At 39.2% G+C, this 18,011-nt stretch overlaps 1 pseudogene; it reads left to right on the top strand.

The window, feature by feature from the left end:
- The first annotated feature begins 6,070 nt into the window (after positions 1–6,070).
- Positions 6,071–15,548, top strand: LOC112912373 (probable G-protein coupled receptor 160; annotated as a pseudogene).
- Positions 15,549–18,011: the final 2,463 nt, after the last annotated feature.

The raw sequence follows: 18,011 nt of genomic DNA, 5'->3' as shown, positions 1-18,011 counted from the left end.
TTTCTTTCTTTCTTCCTTTCTTCTTTCTTTCTTTCTTTCTTTCTTTCTTTTTTCTTCCTTTCTTCCTTCCTTTCTTCCTTTCTTTCTTTTTTACTTCCTTCCTTCTTTCCATCCTTCCCTCCCTCCCTCCTTTCTTTCTTTCTTTCTTTCTTTCTTTCTTTCTTTCTTTCTTCTTTCTTTTCTTCCTTTCTTCCTTTCTTCCTTTTTTCCTTCCTTCCTCCTTTTCTTTCTTTCTTCCTTTCTTCTTCTTCTTCTTCTTCTTCTTCTTCTTCTTCTTCTTCTTCTTTTCTTTCTTTCTTTCTTTCTTTCTTTCTTTCTTTCTTTCTTCTTCCTTTCTTCCTTTCTTCCTTTTTTTCTTTCTTTCTTTCTTTCTTTCTTTCTTTCTTTCTTTCTTTCTTTCTTCCTACCTTGTTAGAAGCACAAACTCTTCTCTCTGTAGCGTTCCAGCTGTTCTCTCTTTAAATCTCAGGTCAAGTCCGTAGGTTTTCAGGATGATTTGAATATTATCTAGGTAAGTTGGTGGGGACAGGTGACTTGGGGACCCTACTCTTCCGCCATCTTGCCCTGTCCCTCTGAGACTTATATTAATTATCTTATAACAAACTGCTTTAACCTGATAACACTGTAATATTTTTTTACACTTTATCTTTGATCTGATACAAAAATTCTGCACTCTTATTCCTCCTCATATTCATGTTTTTGATGATACAATATATATTGTTTTATTTTCTTATCCATTTTTAAATTATTTTACTATGCCTATTTTGAATTATTTTCTCTTTTAACGTTTATAATAGAGTTAAAAGTGATTTACATACAGCCATTACAATGTTGAGTATTCTGAGTTTGACTGTATACTTAAATTTACCAATGAGTTTTATACTTTCATATGATTTCATGTTACTAATTAGTATCCTTTCATAGTTCCAGCCCACCATTAGAGCATCGAGTTAGCTAACTCTGTTTTCATATAGCTCACTGAGCTTCCTTAAAGCAATTATTTAGAATTTCTGTCAGACAATTTGTAGATCTCCATTTCTCTGGGGATCTACTTGTGTTCCTTTGGTCTTGTCATGTTTCCTTGATATTCTTTGTTCTTTGAAGTCTTGTGTTGCTGTCTATATACTTGAAGATGCAGTCACCTCCTCTAGTCTGTACTGACTAGGTATGGGAGACATATCTTTACTCGTCAGCCCAGCTAAAGATTCTGAGGTGCATTCAGGTCTTTTCCATGGATGCACTCACTGCATGGAAGTGGTGGGAGATAATTCCTAAAATTGTATAACTTTTCTTGATCCCACGATGCTAGGAAAGGTGCTGAGTGCTCCCTGTTTGTTTTCCATGGATCAGTGTCCTGAAGTTCTCAGGTTTGTATGTCTTCTCCCAATGCTGCATAGTCAAGATGGCTGTCTGCAGAGGCTCCCACTCATCAACTGTAGGGCTTTCTCAAGCTGTCTGCAGAGGCTCCCACTCATCAACTGTAGGGTCACACATGGGAGCTGCCCACGGTGAAAGGAGTGGAGTGCCATCATTTGGAAGCTCCGATGGACCAGTTAGGGGAAGGATCTTCCTGATGGGGTCTGTGAAGCAGCTAGTAAAACCCATGGCTCTTTGTCGAAACGGAACCCTGACTTTTGAGTACCTACCCATTTCTCTTCCCTGCACCCAACTTCTCCCATCCACTAAGACATGATGATCACCTCAGTATTCTTGGAAGGGCGAAAAAGAAGTGGGTTTCTTGGGTAGCAACCTGATTGGATGGGGAAGCTCGCTAAGATTTTACTTCCATCCGTGGGATAAATCATGGGCTGAGAGGAGCTCTCTTGGCACTGAGCTGTGCTTTGGGGGAAGGGTGATGTAAGCAAAGTGAAACTGCACTTCTTACCCTCTTCAATGTGTCTTTTCATGGACTTTTGGCTCAGATAGTGGGCTGGCTAAAGCGGTCTTTATCAGGTTGAGAAAGTTCCCCTTGTTCATAATTTGCTAAAACTATTTATCATAAATGGGTGTTGGATTTTGGATTTTGTCCACTGCTATTGCTGCATCTGTATATGATCATGTGATTTATCTTCCTCAGTCTATTGATATGATAGATTCCATTAACTGATTTTCAAATGTTGAACCAGTCTTAAATACCTGGATAAATCCCGAATAGTCACAGTGTATGGTTGTTTTTATAGATTATTGCATTTGGTTTGCTAATACTTTATTGAGTATTTCACATCTGTGTTAGGAGAGAGATTAATCTGTAGTTTTCATATTTTATAAGGTCTGTATTTGGACTTGGTATTAGACTGAGTTAGGAAATATTCCACCTGCTCCTATCTTCTGGAGTAGATTGTACAGAATTGGTATAATTTCTTACCTCAATGTATGTTAGAATTCAAAAGCCAACCCATCTTGGCCTGTTGTTTTCTATGTTAGAAGGTTATTCAATATTGACTCGATTCTTAAAATAGATATAGAGCTATTTGGAGTGTCTATTTTCTCTCTGTTGTTTCTTGTGTGAGTTTTAGCTGAGTTTGCCTTTCTAGGAATTGCTCATTTCATTGGGTCTGTCAAGGTTATGGGTGTACACTTGTTCATTATATTCATTTATTATCCTTTCAATACCTATGTGATTGGTAGTGATCTCTCTCTCATTTTTAAAAAAGATTTTATTTTTTTAAGTAAGTTCCACACTCAATGTGGGGCTCAAATTCACAAACCTGAGATCAAGATTCGCATGTTCTACCAACTGAGCCAGCTAGACACTGCTCTCATTTTTGATATTAGCAGTCTGCATCTTTTCTTCCAGAAAGCACGGACAGAGGTTTATCAATTTTGATTGTCTTTTCTTTTTTTTAAAGATTTTATTTATTTATTCATGAGAGCCATACAGAGAGAGAGGCAGAGACATAGGCAGAGGAAGAAGCAGGCCCCCTGTGGGGACCCTGATGTGAGACTTGATTCCAGGTGGGATCACACCCTGAGCCAACGTAGATGCTCAACCACTGAGCCACCCAGGTGCCGCAAGTTCAAACTACTTACAGGGAAACTAGAAAAAGAAAAGAAAAGTAAACAAAATCACAGCAAAGGAAATAATAAACACCAGGATGGAAATCATATTGAAAATAGGAAAATAGCAGAGAAAAAAAATTAAATGTAGTTTTTTCAAAACTATTACTGAAATGTATAAGCTCTAGCAATACTGATAGAAATACAAAAGAGAGATGGCACAAAACATCAAAACCAATCATTCCAGAGTCTGCAGCCATGATATGGGAATACCATGAACAACTATATGCTCATAAACTCACTAATTTAGAAGAAATGGAGCAATTCCTCAAAACCCAAAAACTATCAAAACTCATAAAAGATTAAACGGACATCTGAATAGCACTAAAACTATTAAAGGAATTGAAAATTTTAATTTATTTTTTTTTTGAAAATTTTAATTTAAAAAATCTTCCAAAAAAAGAGTCCCAGGCCCAGATGATTTAATTGGAAAATTCTATGAATCAGTTAAAGAAGTAACACCAGTCTACACAATCTCTTTCAAAAGAAACAAGGAAGAAAACCTTCCCGACACATTGGATGAGGCCAATATTAACCTGATATGTAAACCAGCTGCAGACTACCAAAAAAGTCACTACGTTATCAAATCTCTTATGAACATAGGCACAAAAACTGTTAACGAAATATGACCAAATTAAATCCAACACTGTATAAAAACAAATTATACATCTTGACCAGTGGGAGCTTTTCCAGGTATGCAGTGTTGCTGCAACATTCAAAATTCAATTAATGTAATCCAAATAAACTAAATAGTAAAAATAATATGGTTATATCAAGGAACACACAAGGTTACTGACAAAATCCAACACCAAGTCACAGTACAAACGTTCAGAAATTTAGGACAGTGGTGAATTTCCTAAACTTGATAACATTTAAAAAACAAACATACATTATGGTCTGAGAATATGCAGGGAAGGATCCCAATCTTTTGGTATCGGTTCAGACCCGATTTGTGACCCAGTATGTGGTCTATTCTGGAGAAAGTTCCATGTGCACTTGAGAAGAATGTGTATTCAGTTGAGTTTGGATGTAAAGTTCTGTAGATATCTGTGAAATCCCTCTGGTCCAGTGTATCATTTAAAGCTCTCGTTTCTTTGGAGATGTTGTGCTTCGAAGACCTATCGAGTATAGAAAGAGCTACATTGAAGTCACTAAGTATAAGTGTATTATTATCTAAGTATTTCTTCATTTTGGTTATTAAATGATTTAAATATTTGGGAGCTCCCACATTCGGGGCATATATATTGAGGATTGTTAAGTCCTCTTGTTGGATAGATCCTTTAAGGATGATATAGTGTCCCTCTTCATCTCTCACTACAGTCTTCGGGTTACACTGTTGGTGGGAATGTGAACTGGTGCAGCCACTCTGGAAAACTGTGTGGAGGTTCCTCAAAGAGTTAAAAATAGACCTGCCCTACGACCCAGCAATTGCACTGTTGGGGATTTACCCCAAAGATTCAGATGCAATGAAACGCCGGGACACCTGCACCCCGATGTTTCTAGCAGCAATGTCCACAATAGCCAAACTGTGGAAGGAGCCTCGGTGTCCATCGAAAGATGAATGGATAATGAAGATGTGGTTTATGTATACAATGGAATATTACTCAGCCATTAGAAATGACAAATACCCACCATTTGCTTCAACGTGGATGGAACTGGAGGGTATTATGCTGAGTGAAGTAAGTCAATCGGAGAAGGACAAACATTATATGTTCTCATTCATTTGGGGAATATAAATAATAGTGAAAGGGAATATAAGGGAAGGGAGAAGAAATGTGTGGGAAATATCAGAAAGGGAGACAGAATATAAAGACTCCTAACTCTGGGAAACGAACTAGGGGTGGTGGAAGGGGAGGAGGGCGGGGAGTGGGGGTGAATGGGTGACGGGCACTGAGGGGGGCACTTGACGGGTTGAGCACTGGGTGTTATTCTGTATGTTGGTAAATTGAACACCAATAAAAATTAATTTATTAAAAAAACAAAAAAAAAACAAAAAACAAAAAAATAAAAAAAATAAAAAACAAACAAACAAACAAACAAACAACCCTACAGCTAAGGCTGTCTACAACGAAGTTTGAAAAGAAGGAAATGATGTCTGATCTCTCTACTCTTGCTCAAACAAAACAAAACAAAACTTAGCCCTTAAAATGAGATAATAAAACTAAATAAAAGCATATTGATGGGAAAAGAAATAAAACTGCCCCTAATTGTAGATAATATTGTCTATATAGAAAATGTATTGAGTGACAGGCATTAAGGAAAGCACGTAATGTGATGAGCACTGGGTGTTATACTAATCGAATTTAAATTAAAAAATAAAGAAAATGCCAAGAAATCTACAACAGACACACACAGAACCAAACAAACAAAAAGAAAAGCAAAAAGAAATGAGTTTCAGTCAGGTCTGAGGACACAAAATCAGCGCTCAGCTTGGCACCTATGCCCATACCTCCTGGCCACAAGCCCTCAGACACTGCTGGCAGCTCTGCCACCCTGTCCTCTGGCTCCTCCTCCAGGGAGAGCACAGGGCGCTGCGGAGCAGAGCAGCAGACCCATAGGGTTCCTGCCTTCTCCCTGGCAGTCAATCAGGGCCCTTTGCTGCAACTGCCTGGGTGGCAATCTCACAACTTGTCTGGTCAGGAGCCCAGCGTCAAGGAAGCTGAGTGCCAGTGTGAGCTGCTATGCTTCAAATGGTCTCTGGTGGCAGGGCCCACCCTCCGCATTCCAGAAGTGACCACACACAGCTGGCCTGCTGGTGAAGACTCATTTAGATGGAAACGCTCTACATTGGTCCACGGTTGTGCAAATGACTCGGAACTTACCCGGCATTTTGGTATAGCCAAATGACAGACAAGGAGCTAAAAGTAAGATAATTGAAGACAGTAAAACCTAAATGAAACGTAAGGATTATCAACCAAAAAAGACCCATTGGAGAAAGCAGAGGATGAAAAATAAAATGAAACTGTTTTATTCTCTGTATTTCATGAGGCTTCATGAAATTTAATAAGAAAATATGGTGACTTTTTCTTCAAAGAACTGTGCTTTTCAGTGCCAGTTACATCAAACCAACCAGCCCCTAAGTGTTAACTCTATACTTGGGAGTATGTTATTAAAGATGCTCACATTAGAATGAGAAAGAAAAACACCTATCAAAATGTTATGGTTTATTTTTGCATCTCACTAGCATTCATTGGTCTTTACTTTTGGCAAACATGTCCATTATGTTCTATCTCAGGGAATATTGTACTTTTAGGCACTAAATACCACATCTGCCTATTTACTGAAACTATTTCCTTTACTTATGGCTTATTGTATCATCCAGCTTTCTTGATAGCATGTACAAATTATTACCTGAATTTCTCTAAAGCCACCAAACTTTTGATATGTAAAGTTATTTATTTTATTTTATTTTATTTATTTGTAAAGTTATTTTATTTCTTCACAGTAATTTTCATTTGGATTTTAGTCTTTGCTTGTGTTTTGGGAGATCCAACTATCCACCAAAGCCTGAAGGCACAGAACGCTTATTCTTACCAATATCCTTTCTACTTGTGTATTCAAAGTCACTGTCTGTCATTTCCCATGGTGATGATTTTATTTATGGCTTTTATAATCTCTTGATCAGAAGTTATGACCTTGGTACAGGCTATTAGGATATCTTCCTATAGGACTGAAACTCTCCTCTATTCTTCTTTTCATCTTTCTAGTTATATTGTGGGCTTTAAAAAAGTACTCCGACAGAGAGTCCTGGTAGCTGGTTACCATTTGTCCTCCTTCAAATAATTGTCTTTTTGCTTAAAAAATGTGTGTGTGTGTGTGTGTGTGTGTGTGTGTGTGTGTGTGTATTAAGATGAACATTCCCTGGTTATAGTTTATCAATAGTTTTCCTATTGCCATTGTTTATTGGCTTAATTGACACATCTTAATTTAAGAGATATCACATTATCTGTGAGTATGTTTATCAACTGGAAATGATGCTTCATTCCACTTACAATTTACAATCTGGAGCAAATTGAAAAGCTTATACTAATCACAATTTGTTATATGTCAATTATATCTCAAAAAAGCTGGAAAATGTTGTTAGTATGCTGCCATGTTAAAACTAATTAAAACTAATAGCCAGTATAAGAATCATAATTTTACAAATGGGAAGGCATGATGACTCATAAATCATATTATTTCATTCGTATGTGGGATTTAAGGAACAAAATACAGGAGCACAGAGGAAGAGAGGGAAAAATTAAACAAGATGAAACTACAGAGGGAGACAAATCATAAAGGTAATATGACGGATCCCTGTGATGGAAATGTTTTGTAGCCTGCCTATATCAAGGTTGATATCCTTGTCACTATATTATAGTTTTGTGAGATATTACCATTGGAAGAAATTGAGCAGATGGCAACTGGGCTCTCTGTGTATTATTTCTTTCAACTGCATCTGATTCAACAATGATCCAGAAAAGAATAAACTTAAATGAAAAGATTACCATGTAATAAAATATGCTACAATTATTCAAGACAACAACAACTCCTCAAAAAGAATAAAGTGGAAGGAATTATTCTACCAATACATTCATATATTATTGGTATATGATTATTTAGCTCCAGTAATCAAAACAGTACGGTGTTGGCTGAGGGATAGACACTTGCATAAGTGGACTAGTTCAAGAATCCTCAAATAGATTCACGCAAAAATGCTGACTTGAATTTTGACAAGAGTGCAAAAGCAATTCAATGGAAGAAGGATAGCATTTTCAACAAGTGGTACTAGAGCAACTAGCACCAGAACTTCCACAGGTCCAAAAAATAAATCATGACTTAAACTTCACACATTATATAAAAGTTCACTCAAAACAAATTATGATTCAACAAAGCAGGAAAGACTATCCACTGGAAAAAAGACAGTCTCTTCAATAAATGATGCTGGGAAAATTGGACATCCACATGCAGAAGAACGAAACTAGACCATTCTCTTACACCATACACAAAGATAAACTCAAAATGGATGAAAGATCTAAATGTGAGATAAGAATCCATCAAAATCCTAGAGGAGAACACAGGCAACACCCTTTTGAACTTGGCCAGAGCAACTTCTTGCAAGATACCTCCATGAAGGCAAGAGAAACAAAAGCAGAAATGAATCATTGGGACTTCATCAAGATAAAAAGCTTCTGCAGAGCAAAAGAAACAGTCCACAAAACTAAAAGAAAACCTACAGATTGGGAGAAGACATTTGCAAATGACCTATCAGATAAAGGGGTAGTATCCAAGATCTATAAAGAACTTATTAAACTCAACAGCAAAGAAACAAACAATCCAATCATGAAATGGGCAAAAGACATGAAGAGAAATCTCACAGAGGAAGACATAGACAGGGCCAACAAGCACATGAGAAAATGCTCCGCATCACTGGCCATCAGGGAAATACCAATCAAAACCACAATGAGATACCACCTCACACCAGTGAGAATGGGGAAAATTAACAAGGCAGGAGACCACAAATGTTGGAGAGCATGTGGAGAAAGGGGAACCCTCTTGCACTGTTGGTGGGAATGTGAACTGGTGCAGCCACTCTGGAAAACTGTGTGGAGGTTCCTCAAAGAGTGAAAAATAGATCTGCCCTAGGACCCAGCAATTGCGCTGCTGGGGATTTACCCCAAATATACAGATGCAGTGAAACGCCAGGACACCTGCACCCTGATGTTTATAGCAGCAATGTCCACAATAGCCAAACTGGAAGGAGCCTCGGTGTCCATCGAAAGATGATTGGATAAAGAAGATGTGGTATATGTATAAAATGGAATATTACTCAGCCATTAGAAACGAAAAATACCAACCATTTGCTTCGACGTGGATGGAACTGGAGGGTATTATGCTGAGTGAAATAAGTCAATCGGAAAAGGACAAACATTTTATGGTCTCATTCATTTGGGGAATATAATAATTCGTGAAAGGGAATAAAGGGATAGGAGAGAAAATGAGTGAAAATACCAGTGAGGGTGACAAAACATGAGAGACCCCTAAACTCTGGGAAATGAACAAGGGGTAGTGGAAGGGGAGGTGGGCGGGGGGGTTTGGGTGACTGGGTGATCGGCACTGAGCGGGGCACTTGGCGGGATGAGCACTGGGTGTTATGCTAAATGTTGGAAAATTGAACTCCTATAAAAAATTTTAAAAGATAAATTATGAACATAAAAGGAAAACATAAGGCAATAACAAAAATTTTAAATAGATAGCAAAATCTTTGAAATCTCGGGGTAGGAAATGAGTCCTTAGGCTTGAAACCAAAAGCATGATCCACAAAGAAAAAAATTGATAAACTGAACCTCATCAAAATTAAACACTTTTGCTCTGTGAAAGCCCATGTAAAATTGAAAAGACAAGCTACCGTCTGGGAGGATGTATTTCAAACCATATATTTGACAAAGGAAATTATATATTCTAGTATTTAGAATATATAAAGAATTCTCAAGAGACCAAAGTTAAAAAGTATATATGCCAACTGGAAAGTGGACAAAAACATGAACAGCCATGTCACTGCAGAGGATATAATGTAGCAAATAATCTCTAAAAAGATAACAAACACCATTAGCCATTAGGAAAGCATATTAAAATGACAATGAACTAGCACTACATATTTGCCAAACCGGCCAAAATAATAACAAAATAATAATGACAATACCAAATGCTGGTGAAGGTGTGGAGAATCTGGAGCACTTATACTCATGTCTATTTCTTGGAAGCATAAAATGACATTGCCACTCTGCAATACAGTTTGGTAGTTTCTTAAAAACTAAATATACAGTAACTGTACGTCCTAGACATTTTACTCTTGGGCATTTACACCATATAAATAAAAATTAATATTTGCCAAAATTCCGTATAAAAAATGCTCATAGCAACATTCTTGGTAATAGCCAAAAACTAGAAACAGCCCTGATGTCCTTCAAACAGATGAGTGGCTAAGCAACCTATGATACATCCATTGCACAGAGTATTACTCAGCAATAAAAGGAATGAACTATTTTTTGTATATTTTTATTGGAGTTAAATTTGCCAACATATAGCATAACATCCAGTACTCCTCCCATCAAGTGCACCCCTCAGTGCCAGTCAGGCATTCATCCCAAGCCCTGCCCACCTCCCTTTCCACCACCCCTTGTACATTTCCCAGAGTTAGGAGTAACTCAAGCTCTGTCACCCTCACTGATATTTCCCACTCAATTTCTCTCCTTTCCCCTTTAGTCCCTTTCACTCTTTCATTATTTTTATATTTTCCAAATGAATGAGACCATATAATGTTTGTCCTTCTCCGATTGACTTGCTTCATTCAGCATAATTAATACCCTCAACTTCCATCCACATTGAAGCAAATGGTGGGTATATGTCATTTCTAATGGCTGAGTAATTAATATTCCACTGTATACATATACCACATCTTCTTTATCCATTCTTCTTTCGATGGACACCGAGGTCCTTGCACAGTTTGGCTATTGTGGACATTGCTGCTAGAAACATCGGGGTGCAGGTGTCCCGGGGATTCACTGCATCTGTATCTTTGGGGTAAATCCCCAGCAGTGCAATTGCTGGGTCATAGGGCAGATCTATTTTTCACTCTTTGAGGAACCTCCACACAGTTGTCCAGAGTGGATGTACCAGTTCACATTCCCACCAACAGTGCAAGAGGGTTCCCCTTTCTCCACATCCTCTCCAACATTTGTTGTTTCCTGCCTTGTTAATTTTCACCATTCTCACCGGTATGAGGGCACATCTCATTGTGGTTTTGTTTTGTATTTCCCTGATGGCAAGAGATGCGGAGCATTTTCTCATGTGCTTGTGGGCCATGTCTTTGTCTTCCTCTGTGAAATTTCTGCTCATGTCTTTTTCCCATTTCATGATTGGATTGTTTGTTTCTTTGCTGTTGAGTTGAATAAGTTCTTTATAGATCTTGGATACTAGCCCTTTATCTGATAGGTCATTTGCAAATATCTTCTCCCATTCTGTAGGTTGTCTTTTAGTTTTGTGGACTGTTTCTTTTGCTGTGCAGAAGCTTTATACATTGAATAAGTCTGAATAGTTCATTTCTACTTTTGTTTCCCTTGCCGTCATAGATGTATCTTCCATTAAGTTGTTGTCACCAGGTTCAAAAAGGCCTGTGTTCCCCTTGAGGATTTTGATGGATTCTTGTCTCACATTTAGATCATTCATCCATTTTGAGTTTATTTTTGTGTATGGTGTAGGAGAATGGTCTAGTGTCATTCTTCTGCATGTGGCTGTCCAATTTTCCCAGCACCATTTATTGAAGAGACTGTCCTTTTTCCAGTGGATAATATTTCCTGCTTTGTCAGATAATAGTTGACCATATGTTGAGGGCCCGTTTCTGGGTCCTCTATTCGGTTCCATTGACCTATGTGTCTGTTTTCGTGCGGGAACACACTGTCTTGATGAGCCCAGCTTTGTAGTACAATCTGAGGTCTGGCATTGTGATGCCCCCAGCTCTGGTTTTCCTTTTTAATATTCCCCTGGCTATTTGGGGTCTTTTCTGACTCCACACAAATCTTAAGATGATTTGTTCCAACTCTCTGAAGAAAGTCCTTGGTAGTTTCATACAGATTGCATTGCATGAGTAAGTATCCCTGGGTAGCATTGACATTTTCACAATATTAATTCTTCCAATCCAGGAGCATGGAATATTTTTCCATCTCTTTGTGTCTTCCTCCATTTCTTTCAGAAGTGTTCTGTAGTTTTTAGGGTATAGATCCTTTACCTCTTTGGTGATGTTTATTCCTAGGTATCTTAAGCTTTTGGGTGCCATTGTAAATGGGATTGACACCTTAATTTCTCTTTCTTCAGGCTCATTGTTGGTGTCTAGAAATGCCACTGACTTCTGGGCATTGATTTTGTATCCTGCCACACTGCTGAATTGCTGTATGAGTTCTAGCAATCTTGGGGTGGAGTCTTTTGGGGTTTCTCTGTACACTATTATGTCATCTGCAAAGAGGGAGAGATTGACGTCTTCTTTGCCAATTTGAATGCCTTTTATTTCTTTTTGTTGCCTGATTGCTGAGTCTAGGTCTTCTACTACTATGTTGAATAACAGTGCTGGGAGAGGACATCCCTGTCATGTTCCTGATCTAGGGGAAAGGCTCCCACTGTTTCCCCATTGAGAATGATATTTTCTGTGGGCTTTTTGTAGATGGCTTTTAAGATGCTGAAGAATGTTCCCTCTATCCCTACACCCTAAAGAGTTTGGATCTGGAATGGATGCTGTCTTCTGTCAAATGCTTTCTCTGCATCTATTGAGAGGATCATATGGTTCTTGTTTTTTCTCTTGTTGATATGGTCTATCACACTGACTGATTTATGAGTGTTTAACCAGCCTTGCATTCTGGGGATAAATCCCGCTTGGTCATGGTGAATAATCTTCTCAATATACTGTTGGATCCAATAGGCTAGTACCTTGTTGAGAATTTTTGCATCTGTGTTTATCAGGCATATTGGTCTATAATTCTCCTTTTTGGTGGCGTCTTTGTCTGGTATTGGAATCAAGGCGATACTGGCCTCGGAGAATGAGTTTGGAAGTATTCCATCTCTTTCTATCTTTCCAAACAGCTTTAGTAGAATAGGTATTGTTTCTTCTTTAAACGTTTGATAGAATTCCCCTGGGAAGCCATCTGGCCCTGGGCTTTTGTGTCTCGGGAGGTTTTTGATGACTGCTTCAATTTCCTCCCTGGTTATCGGCCTGTTCAAGGTTTCTATTTCTTCCCGTTCCAGTTCTGGTCATTTGTGGTTTTACAGGAATGCATCCATTTCTTCTAGATTGCCTCATTTATTGGCGTATAGCTGCTCATCATATGCTTTCAAAATCGTTTGTATTTCCTTTGTACCAGTTGTGATCTCTCCTTTTTCATTGGTGATTTTATTTACTTGAGTCTTTTCTCTTTTGTTTTTTAACAATGTTGGCTAATGGTTCATCTATCTCATTAATTCAAAGAACCACCTCCTGGTTTTGTTGATCTGTTCCACAGTTCTCCTGGTCTCTATTTCATTGAGATCTGCTTGAATCTTTATTAACTCTCTTCTGCTGGGTGTAGGTTTTATTTGCTGTTCTTTTCCTCTTCCTTTAGGTGGAAGGTTAGCTTGTGTATTTGAGTTTTCTCCAATTTATTGAGGGATGCTTGTATTGCAATGTATTTTCCTCTCAGGACTGCTTTTGCTGTATCCCAAAGATTTTGAACAGTTGTATCTTCATTCTCATTAGTTTCCGTGAATTTTTTTTTCATTCTTCTCTAATTTCCTGGTTGACCCTTTCATCTTTTAGCAGGATGCTCTTTAACCTTCACGTGTTTGATTTCTTCCAAATTTCTTCTTGTGATTGAGTTCTAGTTTCAAAGAATTATGGTGTGAATATATGCAGGGGATGATCCCAATCTTTTGGTGTTGGTTAAGACCTGATTTGTGACCCAGTATGTGGTCTATTCTGGAGAAAGTTCCATGTGCACTTGAGAGGAATGTGTATTGAGTTGTGTTTGGATGTAAAGTTCTGTAAATATCTGTGAAATCCATCTGGTCTGGTGTATCATTTAAAGCTCCTGTTTCTTTGGAGATGTTGTGCGTAGAAAAGCTTTCATTTGCAGAAAGTTCCGTCTTGAAGTCTCCCAGCATTAGTGTATTATTATCTAAGTATGTCTTAACTTTGGTGGTTAATTGATTGATATACTTGGCGGCTCCTACATCAGGGGCATAAATATTCACGATATTTAGATCCTCTTGTTGGATAGGTCCATTAAATTTGATATAGTGTCCCGCTATATCTCTTACAACAGTCTTTGGATAAACTTTAATTTTTCTGATATGATGGCTACTCCTGTATCTTTTGAGGACCATTTGAATGGTAAATTGTTCTCCAACCTTTTTATATTTAGGGTGTAGATGTCCTTAGGTCTAAAATGAGTCTCTTGTAGACAGCAAATAGATGGGTCTTGCTTTTTTATCCAGTCTGAAACCCTGCGTCTTTTGATGGCATCATTAAGCCCATTCACGTTCAGAGTTAGTATTGAAAGATATCAATTCAGTGTCATCATGATACCTATTCAGTCCCTGTTTTTGTGGATTGTTCCCTTGGACTTCCTCTATTACAGAATCCCCCTTAGTATTTCTTGCAGAGCTGGCTTCGTGGTCACATACTCTTTCAGTTTCTGCCTATCTTGGAAGCTCTTTATCTCTCCTTCTATTCTGAATGACAGCCTTGCTGTGTAAAGTATTCTTGGTTGCATGTTCTTCTCATATAGGACCCTGAATATATCCTGCCAGCCCTTTCTGGCCTGCCAGGTCTCTGTGGAGAAGTCTGCTGTTAATATAGTATTTTTCCCTATATGAGTTAGGGATTTCTTGTCTCTTGCTGCTTTAAGGACTTTCTCTTTATCCCTGGAATTTGCAAGTTTCACTCTTAAATGTCGAGGTGTTGAAGGCTTTTATTGATTTTAGGGGGCGGGGAATCTCTCTCCTGGATCTGAATGCCTGTTTCCCTCCCCAAGTTAGGGAAGTTCTTAGCTATGATTTGTTCAAATACACTTTCTGGTCCTCTGTCCCTTTTGGCACCCTCTGGAACCCCAATTCAACGTAGATTTTTTTCCTTCTGAGGCTGTCATTTATTTCCCTTAACCTTTCTTCATGGTCTTTAATTGTTTTTTTTTTTCTTTTCTCCTCAGCTTCCTTCCTTGCTATCACCTTGTCTTCTATGTCACTCACTCTTTCTTCTACCTCATTAAGCCTCATCATTAGGACCTCCAGTTTGAATTGCATCTCATTTAATTGATTTTTAATTTCAGCCTGATTAGATATAAATTCTGCTGTCATGAAGTCTCTTGATTCCTTTATGCTTTTTTCCAGAGCCACCAGGAGCTTTAGAATTGTGCTTCTTAATTGTCTTTCTGACATCAAATTTAATGTAAATTCTGTAACTCTGTGGCAGAGAGTACTGTTTCTGATTCTGTGTTTTCTGGTGAGTTCTTCTTTCTAGTCATTTAGCTCAGTGCAGAGTGGCTGAAAATGAGTTGTACTGGAAAAGGGAAGAATAAAAGAAAAAAAAAACAAAGAAAAAACAAAACAAAAAACAAGGCGGTATCCTCTGCTTCTATATACTGTAAGTCCCTTGACTCCCCCTGGAGCTTCCTAGCACTGCTCAGTCAAGAACTTGCTCTTCTCCTGTCCTTCCAGCTGGGAAGGGGCATGCTGTGCTGATTGTCAGGTGTGTGTACCTGTGGGCGCTGCCCCTACCCCTGCCAGGTGTTGGGCTCAGTGGGAGCTGTTATCCTGTGAGGCCCCTGTTCCCTGGCGGTCCTGCTACATCCCAGGGACAGGGTGACACCAGGAGGGATGACAACACTGGGCGTGGCCAGCTCTCCAGCCCTGGAGTCAGCTCCGACAGTAACTACAGCAGTCTCCCAGTGGGCACTGCCCTGGATGATCCCGGGGACGGGGGGCGCTGATCTGCATAGCCTGGGGTCGCCCGGTGGCAGTAGTGTCCTTGCTGTCCTGGGCCCTCCCCTCCTCCGGAATGTTTAGGCGGAATGTAGGATCCTAGGCTGTGTCAGCTCAGTGCCCTGGGATCCGGGGCGGGGGCTGCTAGAATCGCGCTCCTGGGACTGCGGCTCCCGAAGGCAGCAGGGCGCAGCTGAGCTTCCCCTGAGGCCCCGCCAGGCGCCCTCCAGCCCTTTACTGAGCTCTGCCCGCGGTGTGTGTGGCGCTCTCCCGCAGGATCAGTTCCTCTGTTAGTGACCCCGGGAACCTGGAGGCTCCACTGCCCCTCCTGCATTTCTGCCCGAGTTCCTTGCTCAGTGCCTTTCCATCCAGGAAGAATCCCGTGCAGATTTTTAAAGTTCCTGCTTCCCCGGGACTGGGCTTTCCTGTCCTGGAGGCCTTTGCTGCCTGGCCTCAGCCCGGCTCCTCATTGGGGCCCCTCTCCCACTTGATTATTTTTTATTTTGTTTTTTTTTTTTCCCGTCTTCCTACTTTGTTAGCAGCACGCACTCTTCTCTTTGTAGCGTCCCAGCTGTTCTCTCTTTAAATCTCAGGTTGAATTCATAGGTTTTCAGGATGATTTGAAAGTTATCTAGGTAAGTTGTTGGGGACAGGTGACTTGGGGACCCTACTTTTCCGCCATCTTGCCCTGCCCCCTGAACTCTTAATCCATTCAACAACTTGGATGAACCTTCAGAGAAGTATACTGAGGAAATAATAAATATAGCCAAAATGTTACATGCTGTATGATTTCACTGTTGCATCATATTTGAAATGATAAAATTTTAGAAATGTAGAATCCATTTGTGGTTGCCAGATTAGGGGAGTTAGGGACCATAGCACAGGAAGATGTGTGTCATTAAAAGGACCATGTGTGTGATCCTTGTGATAAAGGACTACATCAGTATCTTTACTGTGGTGTTGGATACACAAGTCTACACATGTGAGAAACTTGTATGGCACTAAATACACACCTACTCCTACACAAATGAATACCACTGGTAAATCTGAGTAAGATCAGTGGATTGCATCCATGTCAATATTCTAATTGTGATATTATACTATAGTTTTGCAAAATCTCATCTGTATTATTTCTTACAACTTCATGTGAATCTATAATTCTCACAATAAAACTTTAAAATACGAAATAGAAAGGCACGTATTGAAGGAAAAACAGTACCAAATTGAAGTAGAGGTGATGAATATGAATTGTAAAAATCGATACTAATATGAGGGAAGGATTTTTGTAATACATGTTGCATTTTCTCAGAACTTTGCATTTAAACATATCTAGATTGATAAATGGCTTCATCACTTGCTGGGTGAATGAATGACTTAACCTCTCTGACCCACTGTTAACCTCATCTAAAAATGTGAATAATAATATTATGTTACCACCTCTGTGAAGCTGTTCCTGAAAACTTGAATTCCTTTGTTCATGTTTCAAGCTTCTCTAGCTCACTCCTGCCATGGCTCTCATCATATTTGCCTTTTAGTTATTTTCACTGTGGTTGTCTGCTTACTAGACTATGAACTACTCAAGCACTGTTATCCTATAAGAATCATCCCTATGTCTCCATAGCCTGCCTCACCCAGCACCTGGAGCCTGGTCCCCAGCAAATGAGGGATGATGACACATAATGCTCACTCAAGAACCATAGCTATTATTATGTTGTCATTTTGTTCACAGGAAATAATATATTGAAAATGGGAGAACGTAGAATGTCTCTACTTGTATGCATGTTCATAAGAACAGGATTGGGGTGGTCTGGTAGTGGTGGCTTTTATCCCCATATCTTGTTCAGAATATTCTGATACCACTGTGTTCTCCACTTTTCCCCCTTCATAAACCCAAATACAAAAGCACTGATGAACAGTGTTGGGTTTCAGTAAATACTAGTTGGATGAATACAACACTGCCATCAGGTTACTTTAGTTTTTCAGAGAATAATTGCAGATGTCATTCAGGCTTACTTCAGCATAATCAAGAACATGAATTCAGTGATCAGTGGCCTTGGGTGAGTCCAGGTGAGCTCTTTCACATTCAAAACAGACTTCTCTCTCTTTTCCTCCTCAGACTTCTCTCTTTGTTTTCCTCCTGCTGCTTTGGCCACAACTCCTCTGTATATGCTTTTCTCACAGGCTTCCCTCCCCTGTGTCCTTTCTTTGCACTTCCACAGCTTTTCTGTTTATGTTTGCCTAACCAAACTAGTTGTGAGATTCCCAGATGCCAAAGACCATGATCCATTCTTTCATTTCTCACGTCCAGGATATCCCTAAAACATGGTAGGCATTGCTGTTTGCTTACTGCATTAATTCATTTATCTTTGTAATGACTCTGACAGAAGGGACACTCCCTTTATTCTACAAAATCTAATGTAGATATTAATGTGTAGGTACCAGGTAGTAGACAGGCTATTGTAGTGAGTGGT

This window comes from Vulpes vulpes, chromosome X (assembly GCF_048418805.1).
Source record: "Vulpes vulpes isolate BD-2025 chromosome X, VulVul3, whole genome shotgun sequence".
Classification (NCBI taxonomy): Eukaryota; Metazoa; Chordata; class Mammalia; order Carnivora; family Canidae; genus Vulpes; species Vulpes vulpes.
This window is presented reverse-complemented; position numbering and strand designations above follow the sequence as displayed.